This window comes from Lactuca virosa, chromosome 7, assembly GCF_052849685.1.
Source record: "Lactuca virosa cultivar CGN04683 chromosome 7, Lactuca_virosa_CGN04683_v6, whole genome shotgun sequence".
Lineage (NCBI taxonomy): Eukaryota > Viridiplantae > Streptophyta > Magnoliopsida > Asterales > Asteraceae > Lactuca > Lactuca virosa.
This window is the reverse complement of record NC_136432.1, coordinates 35,172,089-35,197,279: the sequence shown is the minus strand read 5'-3', so window position 1 is coordinate 35,197,279 and position 25,191 is coordinate 35,172,089. Positions and strand designations below refer to the sequence as shown.

The following is a 25,191-nucleotide window of genomic DNA, read 5'->3' as shown; positions in this document are numbered from 1 at the left end:
ATGAATAGTTAGTAGATTAAACACCATAAGTGATGCATATTACATAACATGAAGAATGAGAAAGCATACTACAAACATATCAAGATCCATATGTACTTATTTTACACCTTCAAACTCTTGTAATTTTGCTTCATTGATTATGATACAGTCCATGATCTCCTTTGTAGTGTACTTTGACAATTAGGATCCTTTGTAGCTTCAAGAAGACCCTAGCATATGAAAAAGTAAATTAGTAATTGTTATTAGAAAGTGTTATAAATGATAAGTAAATAATGGAATCATTGTTATTACCTTGTGTTGGTCACTGATGACACTTAATCCCCTACCATCCTCTAATGAATGGTCTTCAGTAACTAGTTCTAAGAACCATTTTCAATTAACCTTGTTTTCAACCTCAATAACATCCCATGTTATAGGGTAAACTTGATTGTTTTCATCTCTACCTATTGAAGTTATTAGCTCACCCTTACATTGTCCCTTTAAGAAACAATCACCCATGCCTATTACCATTCGACATCCTCTTTTCCATCCCTCTTTGATTGTTTTAAAACAAATATATATTCTATGAAAATTTGTATCAGGGTTAAGGTTAACATAAATCCTAACTATACTGCTTGGATTGGACCTCATCAACTTATGTTTGTAATCCCACACTCTCGCGTAATGGTTACTCAATTTGCCATTAACTAAGGACAGTGCCCTACACCTTGCTTTATAGCACTTTGACCATGAGACCTTGTAGTGAAATTTACTTTGTATAATTTCCTATATTTCCTTTTTTAAGCTTGGTTTAGTTATCAATTCTTTCACAAATTTCTTTGCTAACCAAGTTGGATTCATAAGTGTTGAATTATTAAAATTCCTAACACATATATGCATGTCATTCGTCTTCTTTACCTGGAATGATTTTTCAGTACTCATCCATGAAGCCCTAACCATGAAAGGGAAATTTTCTAGATCACTTTCATATACAAGTATACAACCACTAATCTAACCTTATCACACTTCTTGAAACGAATTTGAAAACCCTTATAGATGGAACGATTTGTTAAACATAGTTTTAGATGACGTATGAATTCATACTTTTCTCCACACACTGGTGTCATAACATTTCATCTGGCCTTCGGATCATGGGTGACATACTAGAATCTATCTTCCTCACTATCTTCCTCATCATCTACTTCTCATCCAAGTCCACTTCATGATGGTCTACTTCAGCTAAATGCGCTTCATCATTAATCTCATCATGCAGAGCATTTAGAAACTCATCTTTGCGTCTTGAAATAGGTTTTCTTTTGAAATACTCATCAAGTTGAACGTCGATGGTGTCCGACTCAAATAGTTCATCCATCGACAAAAGCTTAGGATGAAATGAGGGAATGTTAGGAAGAAAATGTTGGATGAAAAAGAGACAAATGGATTTTCTTTTAAAAAACCTAAATTAATGAGGTTAACATACACAATCCCCAACTAATGACCACATCAACAAGGGTAACCAGTTAAATGAGGGTTACCAGGTATAATAGGTTAAAGTGAACGATTTATCTGGTTTATGGGCTCTTTTATTAAATAAAATTAATGACTTAGTCCTTAATTTTTTCAAAATAATAGGATTTTTTTACAAATTACCCTTAAAATTTTGATTTGTACCAAATCCATAAAAAAAGATTAAATGAGACCAAAATAGAAAAAATATTCTTTTTTTAATGAGAAATCTCCATTAAAGTCCCATTATTTTACCTTAATCTATGAATAAGTCCCAAACTAAAATTTATTTACGATAAAACATGAATTACCGGTAAAAGTGACGATTTGACTATTTTTTCCTGGTTTATTGGTTTCCTTGCTGACATGGACGCAATAAAGTCTCATTATTTTACCCTAATTTACGAATAAGTCTCAAACTAAAATTTATTTACGAAAAAACATGCCTTTTCTCATTTGAAATTTCTTATAACTTAATCAAATCTATCCATCTCATCAGCTAATTTAATGATTATGTGTTTAAGTCAGCAATAAAACCGGTAAAATGTGTGTTATAGGATAAGTTATTGCTAGTTTATGTAATTATTATAGTATTTGTTGGATTCATTTTGATATTCCAAAAAAAAAATACAATGCAAAAGGATATCAAGTTTTACGATAGACATATCATTACATAATCCAATCTATCCATCTCATCAGCTCATTTAATGATTATGCGTTTAGGTTAGCAATAAAACCGGTAAAATGTGTATTATAGGAGAAAATGGTCAAATCATCACTTTTACCGGTAGTTTATGTTTTTTTCGTAAACAAATTTTAGTTTAGGGCTTATTCGTAAATTATGGTAAAATAATGAGACTTTGATGCATATAGGTCTGTAATGTATCAAATAACCACTTTTACCAGTAATTTATGTTTTTTCGTAAATAAATTTTAGTTTGAGACTTTTTCGTAAATTATGATAAAATAATAAGACTTTAATGGAGAGCTTCGGTATAGATTTGGATTTTTTTTTTCCTCCAATAAAGCATGTTTTCAAATGGGCCATATTTATTGTTCAAATAATATTCTAATGAAAGTACTCAATGTCTGAATGTTTTTTTTACTAACTTTATTTTAAATTATTTGTTATTTATATATCTTTTTACCTAAATAAATAGAGTTGGTAATTCGACTAATAAGTATGTATATACATTAGTATTTTTAGTAGTATTTCTTTTTTCCCAATTTGACCGTTTCTAAGTCTGTCCCTAGTTATCCACATTAGTTTACTTGCCATTGCTCTTGACTTCTTGAGGTACTTACCATATAATTTCCGTAAATTATTAATCAAGTTTTATTCGAAAGTCAACTGATCAAACTGGATTCAAGAATTATAAAAATATAAACACCATCTCCACGAATTTTTTGAAGTTGACAACGTTCATATAACATCCAATCACACAAATCAATGAACATAAAAATTCTGTTAGTGTTAATCTGTAACTTTCAAAGAATGAAAACCCTCCATAGCCATGTCAGCACCTCCATCTTCATCTTCATCTTGTCACTCTTGTACCCTTTTCACTCTCTAGCTGTTGACACCATCACATTCTCACAGCCACTTACCATCAATCAAACTCTAGTTTCTAAAGGTGAACATTTTGAGTTGGGGTTCTTCAATCCAGGCAACAATAATTTATATATAGGCATTTGGTACAAGCAAATTCAGCAGAAAACATATGTTTGGGTAGCTAATAGAGACACCCCCATTACTTCATCCTCCGGGAACCTAACCATCATCAGCAACGGCAACATGGTGCTTGTAAATCAGACGGGAACCATCGTCTGGTCGACAAATCAACCTACACGGGTGGGGAACACGGTGGCGCAGCTTTTGGACACCGGTAACTTTGTGCTTCGTCCGGAAAACGATGAGAGTCCAGAAAATTATATTTGGCAAAGCTTTGATTATCCGACTGATACTCTATTGCCGGAGATGAAACTTGGGTGGGACAGGAAATCTGGAATTACTCGGATTTTGAGGTCATGGAAGACGAACAACGTAGATCCAGCAACTGGTGATTATTCTCTTATATTCACTGTTCGTCAGTTCCCGGAGATTTTGCTTATGCGCAAGGAAACGTTAATTCGTCGGAGTGGACCGTGGACTGGAAGAAGGTTTAGTGGTGTACCGGAGATAAAAGGGAGGAGTATAATGCAGTTTGACGTTGAAGATAATTCAGATGAGATTTATTATTCATTTAAATTGGTGAATAGTTCAATTTATTCGCGATTGGTTGTATTTTCTTCTGGTGTGAATCAAAGATTGGTTTGGGCTGACACAACAAAAACCTGGAGCGTGTACTGGTCTTTCCCCGGTAATTGCGACCACTTTGGTGAATGTGGTCCGTCTGGCATTTGTACTGCAAACCCTGCACCGATCTGCAGTTGTATGACTGGATTCCATCCGAAGAACAAACAAGCATGGGATCTCCGAGTTGGGTTGGATGGGTGTGTTAGAAACTCCAGTTTGGATTGCAGGTCGGATGGATTTAAGCTATTGAAGAACATGAAACTGCCGGAGACTTCGAAAGCTTTTTAGATCAGACGATAAATTTGAAAAAGTGTGGTGAGATTTGCAAAACGAATTGTTCTTGTGCTGCTTATGCTAATATGGATGTCACTGAAGGCGGGTCGGGTTGTGTGATTTGGGAAGGGGATCTCATCGATATGAGGCAGTATGCTGATTCGGATAATGGTGGAGATGATCTTTACGTTAGAGTTGCAGCTTCTGATTTGGGTACGTTTCTAAATCAATCCAAAAATCTATAATGATTCCTGCATTAATAGTTTGTACAGTGCAAGTCTCTAAGGCATTCATTTTTTTTTAAATGGTCTTTGTGGTATGTATTTTTTTTAAGAAAATACTCCAAACTACAAAAGTTTTGAATTATTAGTCCAAATATGTTTCTAAGATTGAAATAACAAAATTGCTTTATTATATTTATTTTCTATTTTTTTCTATAAGTATTTACTATTATTAAATAAAGAAAATACGCCAACATACCCACCCCATGCCACCCCACTTCACCAATTCAACATAAGAAAACTCATTCCAGAATCGATTTCTTGCCCATTAATTTAACGGTGAGAGTTGTGTTTGCTTCCATTTGTCCTTCAAGCTTCATAACAATGACTGGGCAGAGGGTATGTGATGTCGAGATCAACCCCACATACGCTTGACATACAGTTTCTTCATGTTTTTTTTTTTTTTTTTTTTTTTTTTTTTTTTTAATTTATGGTTTGATAGTTTTAGATCGTAGGATTTTTCCAAATCGGAGAAATGGTGGGATTTAGGATTCAGTATAAGACCCACCGCCCGCCGCCATGCCTTTTGTCATCTCTCTCTCTCTCTCTCTCTCTCTCTCTCTCTCTCTCGTAGAATCGTGATTTAGGGTGGAGCTTTAGACCAAGGAAATCAACGACGGGGGAGACGAAGATGGTGGTTGTTTCTTATTTTTTTTGGGGGGGGGGGGGGGGGGAGAGAGAGAGAGAGAGAGAGAGAGGTAACTGGTTATGGGGAAAAATGGGGGTTAGGAATGTATTTTATTTTTGTTTGTTTTTTAATCTACTCTAATAAATGAAGATCCATTTTACCACATGTTATTTTATGGTTATTTTCAATTAAATTTTTTTCCACATGGCATTTTTGTGAATATATTTTTTTTTTATTTTATCAAATTCCACATAATATTTAAATGTAATATTTATAATAATCTACTGTAATAAATGAAGATTCATTTTGCCACACGTCACAACCTTTTTTGGTGTTTTCATTTGATCCTACTCCTATATATATATATATATATATATATATATATATATATATATATATATATATATATATATATATATATATATATATATATATATATATATATATATATATATATAGAGGTAAGTTCAATTGAGAAAATAAAAAAGGTTGAGAATGGGACAATGGACAATCATTCTCAGCCACTCATTTATTTTTGACGCAAAAGCCTCTGTTGTACCAGCGGAAATATGGATAAGGAATACACATGTGTTTCCAACAAAACATGTTTCATTAAACTATACTAATCATTACCTTAATATATACAAAAACGTAGTTTTTTTTTCGTTTTTTTTTAATTTTTAAGAAACTATTTTTATCGAAAAATGATTTTAAATATACCAAAATTCATGATTTTTTATTCTCTACAAATAGACATCCATATTGATATACTTTTAAGATAAACCAATTTTTTTTTTATATTTTCAGCTATCATTATTCATAAATGAATAAAAATGAATCAGATTTTTTGCTACAGTACATTCGTTATTCACTTATGAATAAAAATATATAATTAATTTTTTTTACAGTTTAAGTATCATTTATACTACTTATTCATATATGAATAATAAATTAACTCTAAAAAAAATCTGATAAATGTTTTATTCATATATGAATATAAAATATGACGACAACTAATACACGTTTTATTCATATATAAATATAATATATGACGAAAGATGATGTAAAAAATATATTTTAAGTAAGAAAACTTTATTATGTGTCATATTCATATATGAACGATACTTAAACTATAAAAAAAAGTTAAGCATACGTTTTATCCATAAGTGAATAACGAATGTACTGTAATAAAAATCTAATAGATTTTTATTCATTTATGAATAACGAGAGCTGAAACTCTAAAAAAAATAAATATTTTATTTTATCTTAAAACTATATCAATATGGATGTCTATTTATAGAAAATAAAAAATTAAGAATTTTGATATATTTAAAATAATTTTTCGATAAAAATGGTTTTCTAAAAATAAAAAAAAACAAAAAAAAGTATGTTTTTGTGTATATTAAGGTAATGATTAGCATAGTTTAAAGAAACATGTTTGGTTGGAAAACACATGTTTATCCGTTATCCATTTATGACGGTACGTCTAAGTGTTTTGCGGCAAAATAAATGTGTGGCTGAGAATGATTCCCCAATTTTCAACTTTTTTTTTCTCAATTGAACCCTCTCCTCTCCTCTCTCTCTCTCTCTCTCTCTCTCTCTATATATATATATATATATATATATATATATATATATATATATATATATATATATATATATATATATATATATATATATATATATATATATATATATATATCGTTTATGTTTATGTTTGGGACAACTTTGGTGCATATTAAATGGAAGCGGGACTCAGTTGTTTATTATCGGTTTTGATGCAAATGTCCATTAAATAAATTTCATATGTTTCCATTAAAGATCACGGGAAACGATGTTTTGCTACCAACGGTTAAAGTTGTAAAAATAGCTAGATTGATGACAGGAGTCAAATGATTGATGAGAGGATAAATTGAGGACCCTAAATTATGAATGTTTTTCTTAAGAATAAATATTATCAAATATCAAAGTATGATTCATTTTACGTTTAGATTTACATCAAAGATTATAAATATAGATAAAAGTTAAAAGAAATAATAAAGTTTGATTAATTTTAAGCCCAGGTACATAGAAATCAAGATAATCATAATGTAGAAAGTCGAACACCATCTTTGCATTTCATAAAATTTTGGTTAATTTCGATGTTTTGCAAAAATAACCTTATTGGAGATTATTGAATCATAGTTAGAAAGATATGTGTGAGAAACTAGAGAAAAAAAGACTGGTGCAATGTATAATTCAGTACTCATGTACATATATTACTTCAGGTACGTACAGACCAATGAGAAATAGAAAGAAAAGAAGAGACTCTGAGAATGAGAGTTAGACATATAGAATGATAGTGTGTGAGAGGGAAGAGAGAAAAAGAGACCTTGATCAGTGTGATTTATAGCTTATTTTATTTCCTTATTTTTATTAGTTTATTTTAGTATTTTTAGCTATTTTTATTAGTATTGCATTGTATATTCTTTATTTTTCTTTATCATGGATCGTATTGGGGACTTTCTATTTTGCATGAGAAATTTTGTAGGGTTTTGGAGTTCATTATGGTTGTGGTTTGTCTGAAGTTGGGCTTAGTGGGCTTCTCGATGCACTATTGGGCTTTGCGGATCCATCAATGGAGATTTGGGCTTAAAAAGTTGAAGGCTTGGATGAAGTGGGCTTGTGAAGATGGGTCATTGATTGTTATTTTGGCCTTGGAGCATCCATATTTGAAGCTTGAAGGTGATTGGCCAATTTCAAATCATATGAGTCATGGAGGGGACCAATGGAATCTTGGGTAGTGGAATGGTGTAGTGGAGGAAAAATGAGCCAATAGCATTCTAGCAATATTTGCGCAGGTGGATTCTCACGTGCGCGGGTACTCGCGCAACTGCCTAGTTTTGGGCATTTTTGTCATTTGGCTTACCCCGCGCAACTGCCCAGTTTTGGGTATTTTTGTCATTTGGCTTACCATTTACATGGGGGGTTGGATCTTTCAGCTACCACTTCGATTTTCCACCATTAGAGACCAGAGGAGGCGATTTTTGGAGCTTGGATACACATTCTTCTTATCTTCCAAAGTAATTGTTAGTTTCTTGATGCAATTAGACTTTTGTGATTGTTATTTTGTTGCCACGAGTTGCTAATTTCTCTATTTTGGTTAACTTTGGCTAAAACCCTTGGATGTTTGTGGGTTTTTGAAGGATTCATTCTTAAGGCTAATCAACTTCTTGGGTTCAATTGCTTCAATTGGATCTTTGATTTTGATTAAGAAGGTGTGTTGTGGGCTTCCCCAACCTCCATACTACCTATGAGGAATCTTAGCATATCATGCTTCATGATTGCTATAACCAATTTGGGATGAATGATAAGCTTCATGTTGAATCCTAATGATAAACACACAAATGTTCATTGTGTTGAATTGCCTTGGTTAACCAATTCTCTCCAATATTTGAGCATCTCACTATCTTGCTTAATTGCAAGTCTTCTTAGTTATTCAAGTCTTTTAGTTTTCAAGCAATTACAACACCCCCCCCCCCCTTTTAGTTTAATTGTAGTTAGTTAGTTTATTTACATTAGCTCTATTGGATTGCATTGGTGATTGAATACAACCATTTCCCCGAGGATCGATACCCCTTTTTACCATTATATTACGTTTTATTTGCAAACAAATGGTGTAATTTGCTTGGTGGATTTGACATCCCACTAATGATGACCAATGTCATTATGAAGGTTAACGTTGGAATGACGAGAGATGGAGAAACAAAAGTGCTTGTGTGATAAGAGAAAGAGATATGTGAGTCTGAAAGAAAGACATTTAGGTCCCGTTTGATACGCATCTTTCCAGGTCCAAACAAATCTTTCTGGCTGAATGGACCGGAAAGACTGTTTGATTTGCACAAAAAAAGAGTCTTTCCCGGTAAGATATGTCTTTCCCAGAAATGTAACGACCCAAAATCATGACTAAAAATTTTGTTTTAAAAAAACATTACTTAAACCACAACTGTCAATTCATAACATAAATCATAACATAAAATCATAATGTTAATTCAAAACATAATCTTCTTATCAGAGTAAAACATCCCAGGCTGACTAACTATGGTGTGTGCCATGCGATCATCCCGAGCTCTTCCCTCCGCTACCGGAAGTACCTGAAACCAAAACTGAAAACTGTAAGCACGAAGCTTAGTGAGCTCCCCCAAACTACCACATACCATACAATAACATAATAAGCACATACTGGGCCTTGCCCACTGCATCGGACCGAAGTCCGGACTAACTGGGGCCTTGCCCCCTGCAACGGACCGAAGTCCGGACTAACTGGGGCCTTGCCCCCTGCATCGGACCGAAATCCGGACTAACTGGGGCCTTGCCCCCTGCATCGGACCGAAGTCCGGACTAACTGAACATAGTATAACATGATCATAGCATATAAGCACATATACTGCATACTGCATCGGACCGAGGTCCGGACTAACTAACACATAAACATGCCTGAATCACAAAGACATCAAGCATACTGAACTACTGCATCGGACCAGAGTCCGGAACTACTGCTAACTAAACGGGCAGGCATTGTGGCCGTAGACCCGTTCCTACTGGGAGGAAAACTCACCTGAACTGATGAACTCTGCTGATAATCCTCTGGCTGCTAATCGACTATTCTCTGAAGCGATGCTCTCCTAGCTCACCGAGCTACCAACACCAAATAATAGAACTTAGCCTAACTGTCCTCCAGAGGTCAACTAAGTCAACTCTGGTCAAGGTCCTGGTCAAAGTCAACCTTCCAGTTGACTAGACTCGCCGAGTTGTTCTACCAACTCGCCGAGTCCATGCTCCTCAAATCCCAAACAACCCCGACTCCACTCGTCGAGTCTAGCGAGAACTCGACGAGTTCTCTTTCATCTAACACATCGGGACTATCTTTAACTGACTCGCCGAGTCCATCTTCATCAGCTAAGAAGATTGCCTTGGACTCGCCGAGTTCCTCCTTGAACTCGTCGAGTACCATGATCTTCATGTCCATCACAGACACAGACTGACTGAGTCCTTCTCTAACCCCACTCACTGATTCGACTCATAAACAGAAGGGTTTAGGTTTTGCGACCCGACTCGCCGAGTCCTCCTTGTGACAACTCTATTTTGTCGATTTCAGTCAATTCCAACACTTCCAACCCATAGATCTGGACTCCTTATGCTAGCATTGCACGTAAAGTTGCCAACTTTACGTGCATGCAAGGTGCTATGAGGCTAAAACACTTAATCTAAGCTTCAAGGAAGACCTAGGTCATGAAATGGGACCTTAGCTGAATAAAGCCAACTACTTTGAGCTTCTAAAGCTCAAGAGTGTCCAGATCTGTTGTCCAAACCATCCACAAAGGCTTAATACTCGGATTCTACTTGGAAATGATCCAATTGTGACAAAAAGGCAAGCTAGAAAGGGGATTTATCAATTGAAAGCTCAAGGTCCAGACTTTTTACCTTCTAACAGTTGCCAACTCGATGTGAAGGCTGGATCTACACTTCCTTCCTTGCTCCTTTCTCCCAAGCCTTCAAAATCCACTCCAATGGACCTTAATCTTCACCAAAAGCTCCAAAAATGAAGTTGGGTGGCTAGTGTTTTGGGGTTCTGGACGAGAGAGGCTGTAATGAACCCTAGGGAAGAGAATAAGATGCTTAAATAGGGCACCAAGTCCCGGAATTAGGGCTTCCTAACCCAGACCTGACTCGCCGAGTCCACTCTCCGACTCGTCGAGTCGGTCACTTAATCTTGCACTCGGATCCCGCTCCGACTCGTCGAGTTCTTCCTTGGACTCGACGAGTTGACCCCCTTTTGACTTAAGGTTTTTCTTTCCTTTCTTGGCTTTTCTGATACCGGGTGTTACAAGAAAGCCCCAAAATCATATCTTTCTGGCTGAATGGGCTGGAAAGACAATTATGCACCAAACCCCGCCTCTTTCTTTCTTTCTTGGATTATTAATTTTTTTTAAATAACTTTTTTTTTAAATTTATTTTTTATTGAATTATTACTTTTTTTCATCATTCAGCACAGTCAATCAGATGTACAATCAAACAGCATGATTTCTTTCCCAGTCCCAGACAACACTTTACCAGACAACACTTTTCCAGACAGACAACACAACTATCTTAACTACATACATAACAAACAACACAACTATTACACCTCTCTTACGAGTAAGTGGAAAGGAAAGATCTTGTACTTCCATTTTATGCAATTCTATTACCTAAAACTTTTAAATGCTAATTCATCTTGTAAATGTTAGTTCATCTTCCAATGAAGTAATCTTCGCTTCAAAATTACCTCCTCCAATTTGTTATCTCTTCTACGTCTTCAACTTCTTATTGATACCAACTAGGTTATCATGATACCACCTATTTTTAAGTTTCATAGGCCATTCCCAAGAAAAAACATTTCTTTCCTTAAACTTTTGAAAAACGAAAAAATAAAAATTGAGAGATTTGTTGGTTTAGTTTAAAAAATTGAATGTAATACCACTTACCATAGAGTTAGGGCACTCTCTAAACGATCTTCCAAAATTATCTTGTGTCCAAGATGTCTTCCATTGAGAGGCATGGTTATTCAATTTTGCACCATCGTATATAAGTTGGAAAAGATAGAAGAAGACATTGCTTCAATTTATTGTTTGTCCAATTCTAAGTAAAAAATGATGCAAGTTAAATGAGTGACACATCCATATATAAGTTCCTAATATTAAGTATTAATTAATACACATTTAGACACATAGATGCCAAAGAAACATTAACTTACAATATCTATAACCTAAATGATAGAATTTTAAACAATGATATGGGGTTTGAGGTTTAATGTTGTAAATCGTGTATAACAAAAAGGAAAATGACTATGACAAATTAAATATCATCTTATCTTTTCTTCCTATTTATCTTTCTATTTATGTGAAATGGTGACAAATATCATATTTTGATAAAATTAATTATATTTTAAGACACTTGCAATCATTTCAAATCGACAGAAAGATAATTAAGAAGAAAAGTAAGAAGATATTTATTTCTTAATGACTAAATATATACTTAGTTTATTTCTAAGTGATTAACTCAGTAGTATACATCAAGTCGTTATCTTAATCATACTTTTCCATGAAGAACTTTAAATATGACGAATCATTCGGCCCCATTACTTATCTCGTTATCTTAATCATACTTGGAGAGCATGCAGTTCATTGCAAAGAACTCATGGGGTTCAAATACAATCATGATATGGTTAGAGATGTTTTGGTTGGCATATTTAAGCGTGTCAGGGTTTCTGCCAAGAAAGATGCTCCTGTGAATTTCCTAACTGACTCGACAGTAGGAAGGTCAACTCTTAGATCGGCCGACGTTTTGATTTTTGGATGGGTTAGAGGGAAACACACATGTGTGGACCTTACATGGATATCCCCCCTCGTAGGCTTGAGGGACGGGGTTTCACGACGGGACAAACTGCATTAAAAACTGCTACATCCAAGGTCACCAAACATGAGAAACTGTGCATTAAAAATCAACACGTGTTCATACCATTTGCATTTGATACGTTTGGTTTTCCCTAGATCATGCATAACAATGTTATATCCCCTAGATCTATGGATGTAGTCTTCAAAAAAATTGGTTTTACCATACAAAAAGGCTTAGCGGTGCAACTTGTTGCCCGTTTGTCTTCTCATTCGTTGTACGATAATAACTAAGATGTATTAACTTATTGTAATATAATTAGTTAATTTCAATATATATATATATATATATATATATATATATATATATATATATATATATATATATATATATATATATATATAGTCATTCACAATTTTTAAAAGAATATTTATGTGGTCAAAGTACTCAAAAAATTAAAAGAAAAAAAATATATAACACACCTTATTGACATTTGTTCCACCATTTCCACGAACTCTTTAAAGATAAGAGCCAACTTAAAATCTTCAATTCACCAAACCAATAAAGACAAAAACAAAAATTCAATTGATCTTTGTAACTTTCAGATAATGAAAACCCTCCATAGCCATGTCAGCACCTTCATCTTCACATTCTTTCTATTCTACCCTTTTCTCTGTGTAGCCATTGACACCATCACACCCACACAACCCCTCACCATCAATCAAACTCTAGTCTCTAATGGTGAAGTTTTCGAGTTGGGTTTCTTCAATACCAGCAATAATTTGTATATAGGAATCTGGTATAAACAAATACAACCCATAACATATGTTTGGGTAGCTAACAGAGATACCCCCATTACTTCATCCTCCGGGAACCTAACCATCGTCGACAACGGCAACATGGTGCTGGTAGATCAAGCGGGAACCATCGTCTGGTCGTCAAATCAATCTACACCGGTGGTGAAGACGGTGGCGCAGCTTTTGGACAACGGTAACTTTGTGCTTCGTTCGGAAAATGATGAGAACCCGGAGAATTACATTTGGCAAAGCTTTGATTATCCGACTGATACTCTCTTGCCGGAGATGAAACTGGGGTGGGACAGGAAATCTGGAATCAATCGGTTTTTGAAGTCGTGGAAGACGGAAGAAAATCCGGCGACCGGTGATTATTCTTTTAAACTGAATATCAGTGGGTTCCCGGAAATTTTGTCAACTAACAACGAAAATCTAATTTGGCGGACTGGGCCGTGGAACGGGAGAACTTTCAGCGGTACACCGGAGATGAATGGGGTGAGTATTTTGCGTTTTGAATTTCAGGAGAACTCCGACGAGATTATTTATTCTTTTGAAATACCCGATAGTTCTATTTATTCGCGAGTCGTTATAACTTCTTCTGGTATAAGTGAAAGACTTGTTTGGGCAGAAACAACAAAAACTTGGAATGTATTCTGGGCTTTTCCCGGTGATTTATGCGATCACTTTAGTGAATGTGGTCCGTTCGGCGTTTGTGATGCAACCACTGCACCGGTCTGCAATTGTATGACAGGATTCCGGCCGAAAAACAAACAAGCATGGAATCTACGAGATGGGTCTGACGGATGTTTACGAAAAGTCCTAAAATTTTACTATAATTTACGAAAAAGTCCCAAACTAAAATTTGTTTACGAAAAATCATGAATTACCGGTAAAAATGGCGATTTGACTTTTTTTTTCCGGTTTACCGGTTTTATTACTTACATGTTTCACTAAAGTCCATTATTTTACCCTAATTTGTGAATAAGTCCCAAAATAAAATTTACTGATAATTTGACCATTTTCTTCATGTAACATACATTTTATCGGTTTACCGGTTTTATTACTTACACTTAGTCATCAAATTAGCTGATAAAATGAATACGATGAGTTATATAATGTAACATTTACTGTAAAATTTGATACCCATCTCATCGGCTAATTTATGACTATGTATCTACGTCAGCAATAAAACCAATAAAATGTGTGTTTCCAAGAAAAAAAGAAAGAAAACGAGTTGATGTCTGATGAGATGGATATATTGGGTTACATAAGATTAGATAGACAATTTGATATTTCTTATAAACGTAAAAAATAACACAGTTGTTGTTAGTTTATGTAATTATTGTAGTCTTCGTTGGATGCATTTTATGTTCCAAAAAGATATACAATACATCAGGATATCAAGTTTTATGCTAAACATAGCATTATGTATAGTCAACATATCCACCTCATCATCTCATTTAATGACTAGGCGACCGGGTCAGCAATGAAACTGGTACAATGTATGTTACATAGAGAAAATAGTCAAATCATCAGTAAATTTTATTTTGGGACTTATTCGCAAATTAGGGTAAAATAATGGGACTTTAGTGAAACATGTAAGTAATAAAACCGGTAAACCGGAAAAAAGTGTTCAAATCGTCACTTTTACCGGTAATTCATGCTTTTTCGTAAGCAAAATTTAGTTTGGGACTTTTTCGTAAATTAGGGTAAAATTTTAGGACTTTTCTGGAGATTTCTCATCTTTTATTATTTAAAATTAATTTGACTAATCTCACACCCATATAAACCTGATCTTGAAACCCATTTCAAATCATCGATGATTAAAAGTTTGAACTTATTCACTACAGACAAAACACCGATGATTAAAAGGTCTAAAAATGGCTCCAGTAGTGACAACAAAGTTGTCAAACCTGTGGCAATTAGCATCGGTGCTTTTGTGGCGCTGGCATTTCTATTGATACTCTTTTACTTGAGGAAGAAGAAGCTACAATTGTCGAAGAAATCAGTGGCAAAGACAAAAGGTAATTTTCAGTTTGAAGAGTCAAGCACCTTAGTTTATAAGTCTAAAACCATTATCATTAAAGTAACATAGAAAATAATTCATACTCACATTAACCCCCTAAGGTTAAAAAAAGTTTGTGGTTCTGATTTGTTAGAGTATCGTGTGTCATCAAACTGTTTAGTATAAACATAATTAACTTTCGATAAGTTGAGCTCATATAAGTTGAATTAATCTTAAGAACATGGGGTTTGTGACATTCGTTACCCTTGTTTTTTAACATATGTGATTGATATATTTTATTATGATACAAATTAGGTCCACGAGAAAGAGCCGAAGATTTCTTATTAAATGATGGGAGTGTTGTGCCAAATAAAAGAGAGATGGATGAACTAGAATTACCTTTGTTTGATTTCTCGACACTTGTTACGGCCACAAACAACTTCTCAAACGCAAATAAACTTGGACAAGGAGGGTTCGGGTGTGTTTACAAGGTAAAGTATTTGCAGTGTATTAACATTTAAAATACGCCATCTTACAAAAAATAACATTCTTTTTTATTTTTTACTCATAATAGCAATAATAGAAACGTACATGTAACATGAAGTTACAAAATACTTACAAGTGTTAGACTAAAGATTATTTTGATCGGTAAAAAAACTAAGTGCATTGCTATTATGAGTAACTAAATGTACTTATGTTACTATTATGTTATGGTAAAGACATGTAAGTAGATTGTTATTAAGGGTAATGGATATATTCTATTTTATAAGTTTCATAATACATATTTTGTGGTTATCATTATAGAAATATAAATAAATTGTTATCATGAGTGTATACATTATAAATATAGGGTAAATTAATGGAAGGTGAAGTTGTAGCGATAAAAAGGCTCTCAAGAATTTCCGATCAAGGGATTGAGGAACTAAAAAATGAGGTCCGATTAATCGCGAAACTGCAACATCGAAACCTTGTTCGGGTATTAGGTTGTTGCATTGAGGCCGAAGAGAAGTTATTAATTTATGAGTTCATGGAAAATAAAAGTCTTGATATGTTCATTTTCGGTATGTTTGTAGCAAGATTTGCTTTTTCCATTTGATATAAAGTTTCTTACTCAAACCTAACTTGTTCTTTAAAATTGCTATAGAGAAAGAGAAAAACATGACACTCAATTGGAAAAGCAGACTTGAGATCATATGTGGGATTGCTCGAGGGCTTCTTTATCTTCATCAAGATTCAAGATTTAAAATCATTCATCGAGACCTAAAGGCTAGTAATATTTTGCTCGATAAAGATATGAACCCAAAGATATCTGATTTTGGTATGGCACGGATTTTTGGAAGTGATCAAACCGATGCAAAAACAAAGAAAGTGGTCGGAACATAGTAAGTATCAATGTATTTTATGCAAAATGCAAAAACAATGTCGCATTTTTTAGACTTATAATTTTTCTCAAATGTCATGTAGTGGTTACATGTCTCCTGAATATGCAATGGATGGACATTTCTCAACAAAATCGGATGTTTTTAGTTTTGGGGTTTTGGTTCTTGAGATAGTGAGTGGTAAAAAGAACACAGGATCATCTTACATGAGTAGCCAACATAACCTCCTTGGAGAAGTGAGTATTAAGATAACCTTTGATATAGATAGTAATAAAAGGATTGGAATGGAGCTTTATGTTGGCATGTTTGTTTGCAAGTAAAAATGAAATTGAACATTCATTGATTAATCAAAATTAAGATTTTTTGTTAATTAAAAAATTAAGATTTTTTTGTTATTATATTTATATTTTTTGATTTCATGATACTTAATTTTATTTGTTTAATTTTTATAAAAGAGTTTTTAAAGATAAATAAACTTTTATTCACTATTTGAAATACATATTAGATATATTTCAAATGGCATGAAACATGAACTTATGTGTAATTTGTTTGTCATATAAAAAAAATTATAAGATCAAAGTTGATTTCTATAAACTAAAATACTTTTCTTTATTTCTCAATTTAATTTCATTTGGTTTTCTAAAAAAAATAAAATAATAAGGAACCAACATAATAATCCATTCCATCCCCTCAAATTATATAATGTAATGACTCATTACATTATTTTGTTCATTTTATTTCAATCATATTCAATTATCCTATGTGTAACAAAGACAATGTTTTTAGACGTGGACTTTATGGAAAGAAGGCAAGGCTTTAGAACTAGTAGACAAATCTATCGCGGCCAATTTTTCGGAAAATGAAGTATTGAGATGCATACAAATTGGACTGTTATGTGTTCAGGAACTCCCGGAAGACAGACCTAATATGTCAAAGGTGTTATTGTTATTGTGCAGTGAAAATGCACAAATATCATTACCAAAATATCCTGGATTCTTTATTAGAAGAAGAAATACCGAAACAGAATCTTCAAGCCAACAAGATGATTTCATGACCATAAACGAAATTACAGTATCGATATTGCATGGTAGATAGGGAAACTAGCAACTAGCTACCATATAGTACATATATCTTAATGAATTTTACTTTATTAATTCTTTTATTACAACAAGGGCGATTATGCCATATTTTACACATTATAACAACAGATCAACAGCTAACCTTTTGGGTTGGATTTGTTATATTATCATACCAATGGTTTGTTGTGAGATGGACATTTCAGCTTATTTGAAGTAAAATCAAAATTTTAGACCAAATTCACACACTTTTCCTTGAAAAAATATATTCTAATTAAGATTTTTTTGACACCAAGACACATAATAAAGTTATCATCACAGGACCCAGATTTTTATTATTATATATTATATATATTTTTATTTAAAAATAAAAATTTATAATAACGATAATGGTCTTTTTTTTCTAACTCGTCTTGGGCCTTTGAGGATATTTAATTCCTCATGACCGATCCTGATTTAATCTAAAGAGTTTTATACTTAGTTGTTGAATTAATTTCTATCAATTGGTTCCATTATCGAGAATCGAACCCGGGTCTCCCGGGTGAAAACCATATATTCTAACCGCTGGAAGATAATGGAAATGGAATCAATTGATAGGAATGAATTCAACAACTTCAGTATAAGACTATTTAGATCAAATGAAAGCGTATGATTATATTACTTCATACATTACCGAATGAAGAAGATAAACAAAAGAAGAAATTCCATGAAGACCCAAATGGTTCTTCATGCCCTAATCAGAAAGGCTCTCCAATGAGACAGCCTTTTGCCCAAGCAATCACCACAGACTAGCAAAATGCAAAAATACTGGATGCTCCACTACTCTACTTATGCTATCCTTGAGATAATTCTAGATAGGGTCCAAAATAGATAATAATAAATATTACAATTAAGTCACCCATGTTTATGAAAGATCTTGTATGTTCAAAAGTCATATTAAAATGATATTGCTAATTAACATATGATCTTAAGGGTCACACTAACAACAACTTGATACATTTGATTATTTATTTATTAGAAACTGATTTTAATAAATATTCATAAACTCTTATAATAAATTAGAAAATATTTATTTCATGGAAACAAATAATATTCCAATGACAAGTAACATTATAATTTCATATGTTACGATTTAATATGTCATGCACACCATTTTGGACTAGATTAAACTTTTTGTTTTTTACCAAAAGGTTTAAATCTATATCTTATAAACTAGTTGTAGGATTTATAAAATTTTGAGTTTCTTTTGTTGCTTAAAACCATATATGGTTTAGGAGACAAGGAATGGGTTCTTTTATTTGTTTAATAAAAAAGCCTTAATCCTTAGAAAGCATGCATTAAGACATAGGGGCATGGTTGCTCAAAAGTGTAAAGATCTAATGGTTAACGACTTCACTTTATGCATGTAGAGTTGGGGCTTTCTGTAACATCCCAAAACCCATGACAATTTTTTTTCTTCATTTTGTTAAAAACATTTTAATAAACCATAAGATAATCAACCATTGTTTTTAAATCAAATCCGAAGAAATTAGAGTATCAATTAATCTCTCAAACACAAATCAGCAGGAGGATGTGTACGATCACACCTTTGTCTTGCCCCGTTTATCTGAAGTACCTGAAAGCATTGAAATCAACAACTGTAAGCCAAAGCTTAGTGATTTCCCTCAAAATACCCCACACGAAAATACATATACAGTGCATGAACACTAGGCCCAAAACATAAGACTGGATTGCCACTGAGCCCACATCATGAGACTGGATTGCCCCCTCCCGACCAAGAGCTCATGACTGGCTTGCTCTTGATCCCACAACATAAGACTGGAATGCCCTTCCCGACCCTCAACTTATGATTGGATTGCTCCCGAGTTTGTTGGCTTACAACACAAAGTAGTAATACCTCAATCCAATCATATTATGTCGACATATGTAAACAAATAACACTAGCTAACAATATAGGTAATCATACATATATACTAATCTACCATATCACTATAATATATCAACTTCCTACATAGAAGGACACATACTACAATACAAAGTTCTTGTGAGAAAACTCACCTCCCAGCCTAGTAGAAACAACAACGATCATAGATCCAAAAACCAACATACATGTCACATATACAGCAAACAGGGACCACATCTCAAACTACAACCCACGACCTTAAATTTGACCCAAAGTCAAACTTGATAAAAAAGTCAATGGCCAACGGTCAAAAGTTAACTCAGATAGCTGCCACGTCGTGACCAATCTTTGCCACGTCGAGGAAGCACCACGATAAAATAGCCGCAAACCTGCATAGCGTCACGACGTGGATGTCAATCTCCACGTCGTGGGAATTCCCATACCAGCTTATTGCATTAAACTCTTAATCCGTCAAGTTATCCATTCATACTTTCCAGAAATCATTCTTACACCCAAAACATCATAAAAATCGTTGTGCTATATACATGTATGTCCATTGCATGTCTTGAACTCAAACTAGGTCAAAATGGTGTAAAATAGGGTTTAAATTTTCATAGAAGTAACCAAAACTCAATAACCCTCTAGATCTACAACACCAAGCCCCAAAATAACCTCAAGGATTCATAAAGTTGCTAACTTTATAAGATCCATTCATCCAAACTTTCCCAATCATGAAAATACTAGCATGAAAGCCTAGATCTAGAAGTTTAATGCATCAAGGTTGAGCTTGGACACTTACAATGGTCTAGAACAAGTGCACAAAGATGATGACGAGAGTTTCTTGCTGAATTAATGCCCAAGGACCACCTTCTTCTTCTTCAAACCACCAAAAATCACCATAAAAATCAGGAAACTCAACAATGGAGTCTACGGTTTCAAGTAGGGAGGAAGGGAGGTGATGGAGGCTGAGGGTATTCAAACCCTAACCATCACAGCCCTTAAATATGGGTGCAAACCCCGTAAATTAGGGTTTTTCATTAAGTGGCTGCCACGTCGTGGCACCCACTAAACCTTAGTGCACCTTCCGGACATGGCCACGTCGTGGGATTCCATTCACCACGTCGTGGCCACCAAATCTAAAACTTGGAGAATAAATCTTCTTAAGAGAAACATAACAAAATCTTGGTGTTACATTTTCATTTTTCTCTCTCATTCTTGCATGCAAAATCTGAATTCTCTATTGCTCTCTCTCACTCTTCTCTTACAAAAGCATTAGAAGCATTTGGTTATTTGTCTTTCCTCTCTTTGAATCAAACTTGGGTTTGGTTCAAAGCTTTAGAGTCCATTGGGTCATCGCGTTGTGGTCTAAATAAGCATCGCGTCTGGGTGACATGGCAATACCACATCGTGGAAAGCCATCTACCATGCCGCGAAGGTGAGAATTTACAAAACCCTCCATATGAACAAAAGGGTAAACTAACATACCGGAATCGAGTGTTACAACTCTCCCCCACTTATCTGGATTTCATCCTCAAAATCTGTCTCGCTAAACAACTCTGGAAACTATCCTTGCATCTCGACTTCGGGTTCCCAGATCCATTCTAACCCTTTTTGATGCTGCAAATGCATCTTCACTAGAGTACTATTTCAATTCTATACGATTGCATTGGCTACGTATAAATACTATTTCAATTCTATATGAGTGCATTGCTATGCATAAATCCTATTTTAATTCTATACGGGTGCATTGGCTGCATATAAATACTATTTCAATTCTATACGAGTGCATTGGTTGCTTATAGACACTATTTCAATTCTATACGAGTGCTTTTAGAGTGAACTCTGGGGTTATCATGAGCATATAACCGAGCTAAATGAATGGATTGAGCCTCCGTATGACACTGCAAAGTGGCGTGCCGAGAACATCACCAACGCTTCATCGACGTCGTGAATGAACATTATCGCACTTTTCGACTCGTCAGGCGAAGGTTATAACTAGCTACTACAGTCGGTGGTGTCAACACGTATAGATCTATACACAACATTCCTCGCTCGTTTAAGATTCACAGTTATAGTACAATACAGAGGGTTTTACTAAGCTTTTGTTCTTAGTTGATGAAGAGTAACAACTCATATAGAAATCTCGATTTTAACAGATTTAAAAGTGTGTGCATTTGTGTTCGAAACTTTCTTTAAAATTTTTACTACATTATTGTTCGTTCGTTAAGTCCAAATCATTCAAAAATATTATTTTCATGTCTTAAACCTACACTTATAAAGTTTACTAGACTAAATGTTCGTTTGTTATGTAAAACTATAATAAAAGTTTTCTAATAAAAATTGGGCAGTATAAAAGCTGTATTTTTACAAAAACTATGTTTTATCGGTTGTTAAACCAATAAAAACAAAGTAATGTATAAGTTCATAAAGAAGTAAATATATCATTTATAATTAAAAATGACGCTTAACGACTTTCTTGAGCGTTAAGTTTACAAAGAATAAAATAACGATTATTGTTTATTAATTAAAACTATATCTTTAGTTAGTTTAAAACATAAGATATATATATATATATATATATATATATATATATATATATATATATATATATATATAAAAGAAAAATATAAACTTTTAACAAACCATATATAGTTTATATAAACGTAAAGCCGAGTTGTGTATGTATTCTCCCCCAAACATAAAAAACTTAAAGAGGGTCGTAGAACTCACGTTCATTACATGCTTTACCGTTGCTTTGTTCATATCTAAAACCGAGATTCGAACTACGACTTGGGATTTCACGAACGACACACTTTTTCAACGAAACAATACTTAAAGGCTGTACATCGGGCAAAAGCGAGTAGGAAAAACTATTCAAATTTGTCGGAAAAATTGTTCAGATCGGGAACCGGGATGCGTCTTACGATTTATAACTTTTCACCATACACGCTTTTGGAGCAGAATGCCTTCACGGGGTCGTAGATTGGGTTGATACGTGTCAGAAAAAGTACTTGTCGTCGCCGAAAAATTGCCCGGAGGCTCGCCATAAAATTTCCAAAATCAGTCGTTTGCTAAAAAAAAACTGGCTGCAAAAGTTGTTTTCAGGCGGAGGTTTGAGGTGAGACCTGATTTCGAGTGTTAAGGGGGTGGAGGAGAACCTTCTGGTCGAATTTCATGTAATTTGGTGATGCTTAACGACTGCAGCTAGCGGCGATGGTTGTTTCCGACAGTTATAGGGCTGTTAGGCCTTGCCTGAGTTGTTGTTGGTCGGAGGGAGGACTGTCGGATAGGAGCTGCTGGCCTGGGGCTCAGGTGGCTGCAGGTAACAGATGGTGGTGCACAGTAGCAACACGACGCTAAGGAGTGCCGAAACCTTCTCGTCGTTGACGGTTAGAGAGAGAGAGAGAGGGAGAGAGAGAGAGAGAGAGAGGTAGATAGAAATTGAGGATGGTTGAAAATTGTGTGAGATAATCTTCTTATTTATAGATGAGGAGAGGAATGAGAACCTCTCTCTATGTGACACGTGTCGCCTCGATAACCCTACCCAAAATCCGATTCCGTTTCGACTTTTTAATTTTGCCTGTCAGATGTACGTGCTGACTTCAGAAATATGATCGAAATTTCTGAACTAATGACGGTAATAGGTTACAATTGTACTCAAAGTTCTAACTTAATTATATTTATAGTTTTCTTGTTACGAATGTTTATATAAAACAACTATAATTTTGTGTTAAAAATATTTCGAGAATAAATCAAATAATAAAGTATAGTCTTAGTCTAAAAACATGTTAAAAAACGCTTAACAAGATGTATAACTAACCCAACGAATTAATACAATGTTCGTTTCCGGAAAAATAAGTTATATTACTGATTTTAGCTTTTTTAAAAGGGCGTATCTTTTGCGTACGATCTCCGTTTTCGACATTCTTTATATTCACAAAATCTTGTTAACATAATATATCCATTTAGAGTATCATGTGTTCCTAAGTATTATTGTGAATAGTGTTACGTTCATTAGCCGTTCAACATCAATAAGAGACAAACAGGGTATTCCACATGCAATTCTAAGTATGTAAACTTTATTTGCATGAATATGATGGAATTCAATACATTAGGTCTATTACCAATGGTGTTCACGGTGACCGAGACCGGTGAATGATTACCTAATTTTCTTGGTTGTTATAATTTCTACAGTGTCCTAAACTCACATTTATATTGAATTTTGTGGACACTTTAGCTTTAATCTTCCTTAAACTCATTTTGGCTTATCTATAATTTCACTCATAAAATGTTTTCATATCCACCTATAAGTCACTATTGACCCAAGCTTAAAAACTACAATAGTTATGTTCGCTAACTAGAGATTTGATCTGAAATGTCTTCTCTTTAGCCATCAAAGAGGCCCAAGGTATAAAGAGGCAAGATAGTGACTTGTTCTTTTTGTAACATTTAACTAACAATCTTTCAGAGTCATTTTTTTTTTCAAACCAAAAATCATACCCATTAGCAATTGCATAGCTGCTTAACATATGCTTAAGCTCAGTAGGATTAGAAATCGCATACCTAACATTGGTTTAATCTTATCCCATGGTTATCATGTACAAGGTATTGGGGTAGAACATTCTCATCATCTTCATTCGTAGGTATAGGAGGAAAAAGAATGTTTAAAAACCTATCATTAACAAAACATTTACAGTTTTGTTGGCTGCAAAAGGAAAAAAGCATCATCTTATCTTGGTCAACAGAACATGAATCTGAAAAGACTGAATCTTCTTCTTTATAGTTTTGATCTTCATCTTCATTTGTTTCTACGGGTTCCTCAACCTCAATCTAGTCAAAGATATGTCCATTGAGGTGGTCCACATACACATGCATTCTCTTTCATTAGCATATGTCATATCCAAAAATTCTTTGTAATCACCATCGTTGTGCAATATATGAATGCCCTAAGTCAATGATTCTTGTGGAAGGTAGAAGTACACATATTTTCAACTCTTACTAGTGAGCCTCTCAAGGAAATCAATGAACTCTAAGTACCCAAACCCACTATATTCAACGTCACGAACGGATTCTCCTTCAACATCAAAGTAGACTAGGGGCTTGGTACAAACATCCCATTGTAGTGGATGTCCACTACAATAAAGTTTCGATCACTAGGAGAAGATGCAATTCTTCAAAGTAAGGAAGGAGTGAGATGAAGAATCGATGCCCTAATCGAGTTCAGGGGTTAAATGTGAACTCAAGGTCTACTTTAATGAGGGGGGAAGCCATGTCATTTCCACGTAATGTTTCTTTTAAACATAATTAAAGACAAACTTGTAAAACCGGCTATAACCGGTATAATATACACGTTTCAATAAGTTCAAAGGTAAATAAAACACGAAAAATAATTCAATAACCAAATATGAAAAAAGTAGGTTGCCTCTCAACTCTCAAGTCATTATCCCTTTAATATATATCAAACTCTTTATCTTATTCACTGTTTTGCACAATCACCCAATGACTATGACGAACTTAAGATATGATTTCCATTACTTTTTTCTTGATAATCAGGCAATCGTCATTTCTAAAAGAAAATTCAACTTACCAAACCGGATTCAAGAATTAAAAAATATAACACATACCCTATTAACATCTGGAGACTTATTCCACCATTTCCAT

At 34.1% G+C, this 25,191-nt stretch overlaps 2 pseudogenes across 1 annotated transcript; both read left to right on the top strand.

Annotated features, from left to right (window-relative positions):
* Nucleotides 1–2,918: 2,918 nt before the first annotated feature.
* On the top strand, nt 2,919–17,771 carry LOC145124607 (receptor-like serine/threonine-protein kinase SD1-8; annotated as a pseudogene). The gene is made up of 7 exons (XR_013715659.1): nt 2,919–4,267; nt 15,018–15,191; nt 15,488–15,663; nt 16,023–16,233; nt 16,317–16,554; nt 16,637–16,787; nt 17,338–17,771. The product of XR_013715659.1 is annotated as a receptor-like serine/threonine-protein kinase SD1-8 (transcript).
* Nucleotides 12,902–14,061, top strand: LOC145124610 (receptor-like serine/threonine-protein kinase SD1-8 pseudogene; annotated as a pseudogene).
* Nucleotides 17,772–25,191: the final 7,420 nt, after the last annotated feature.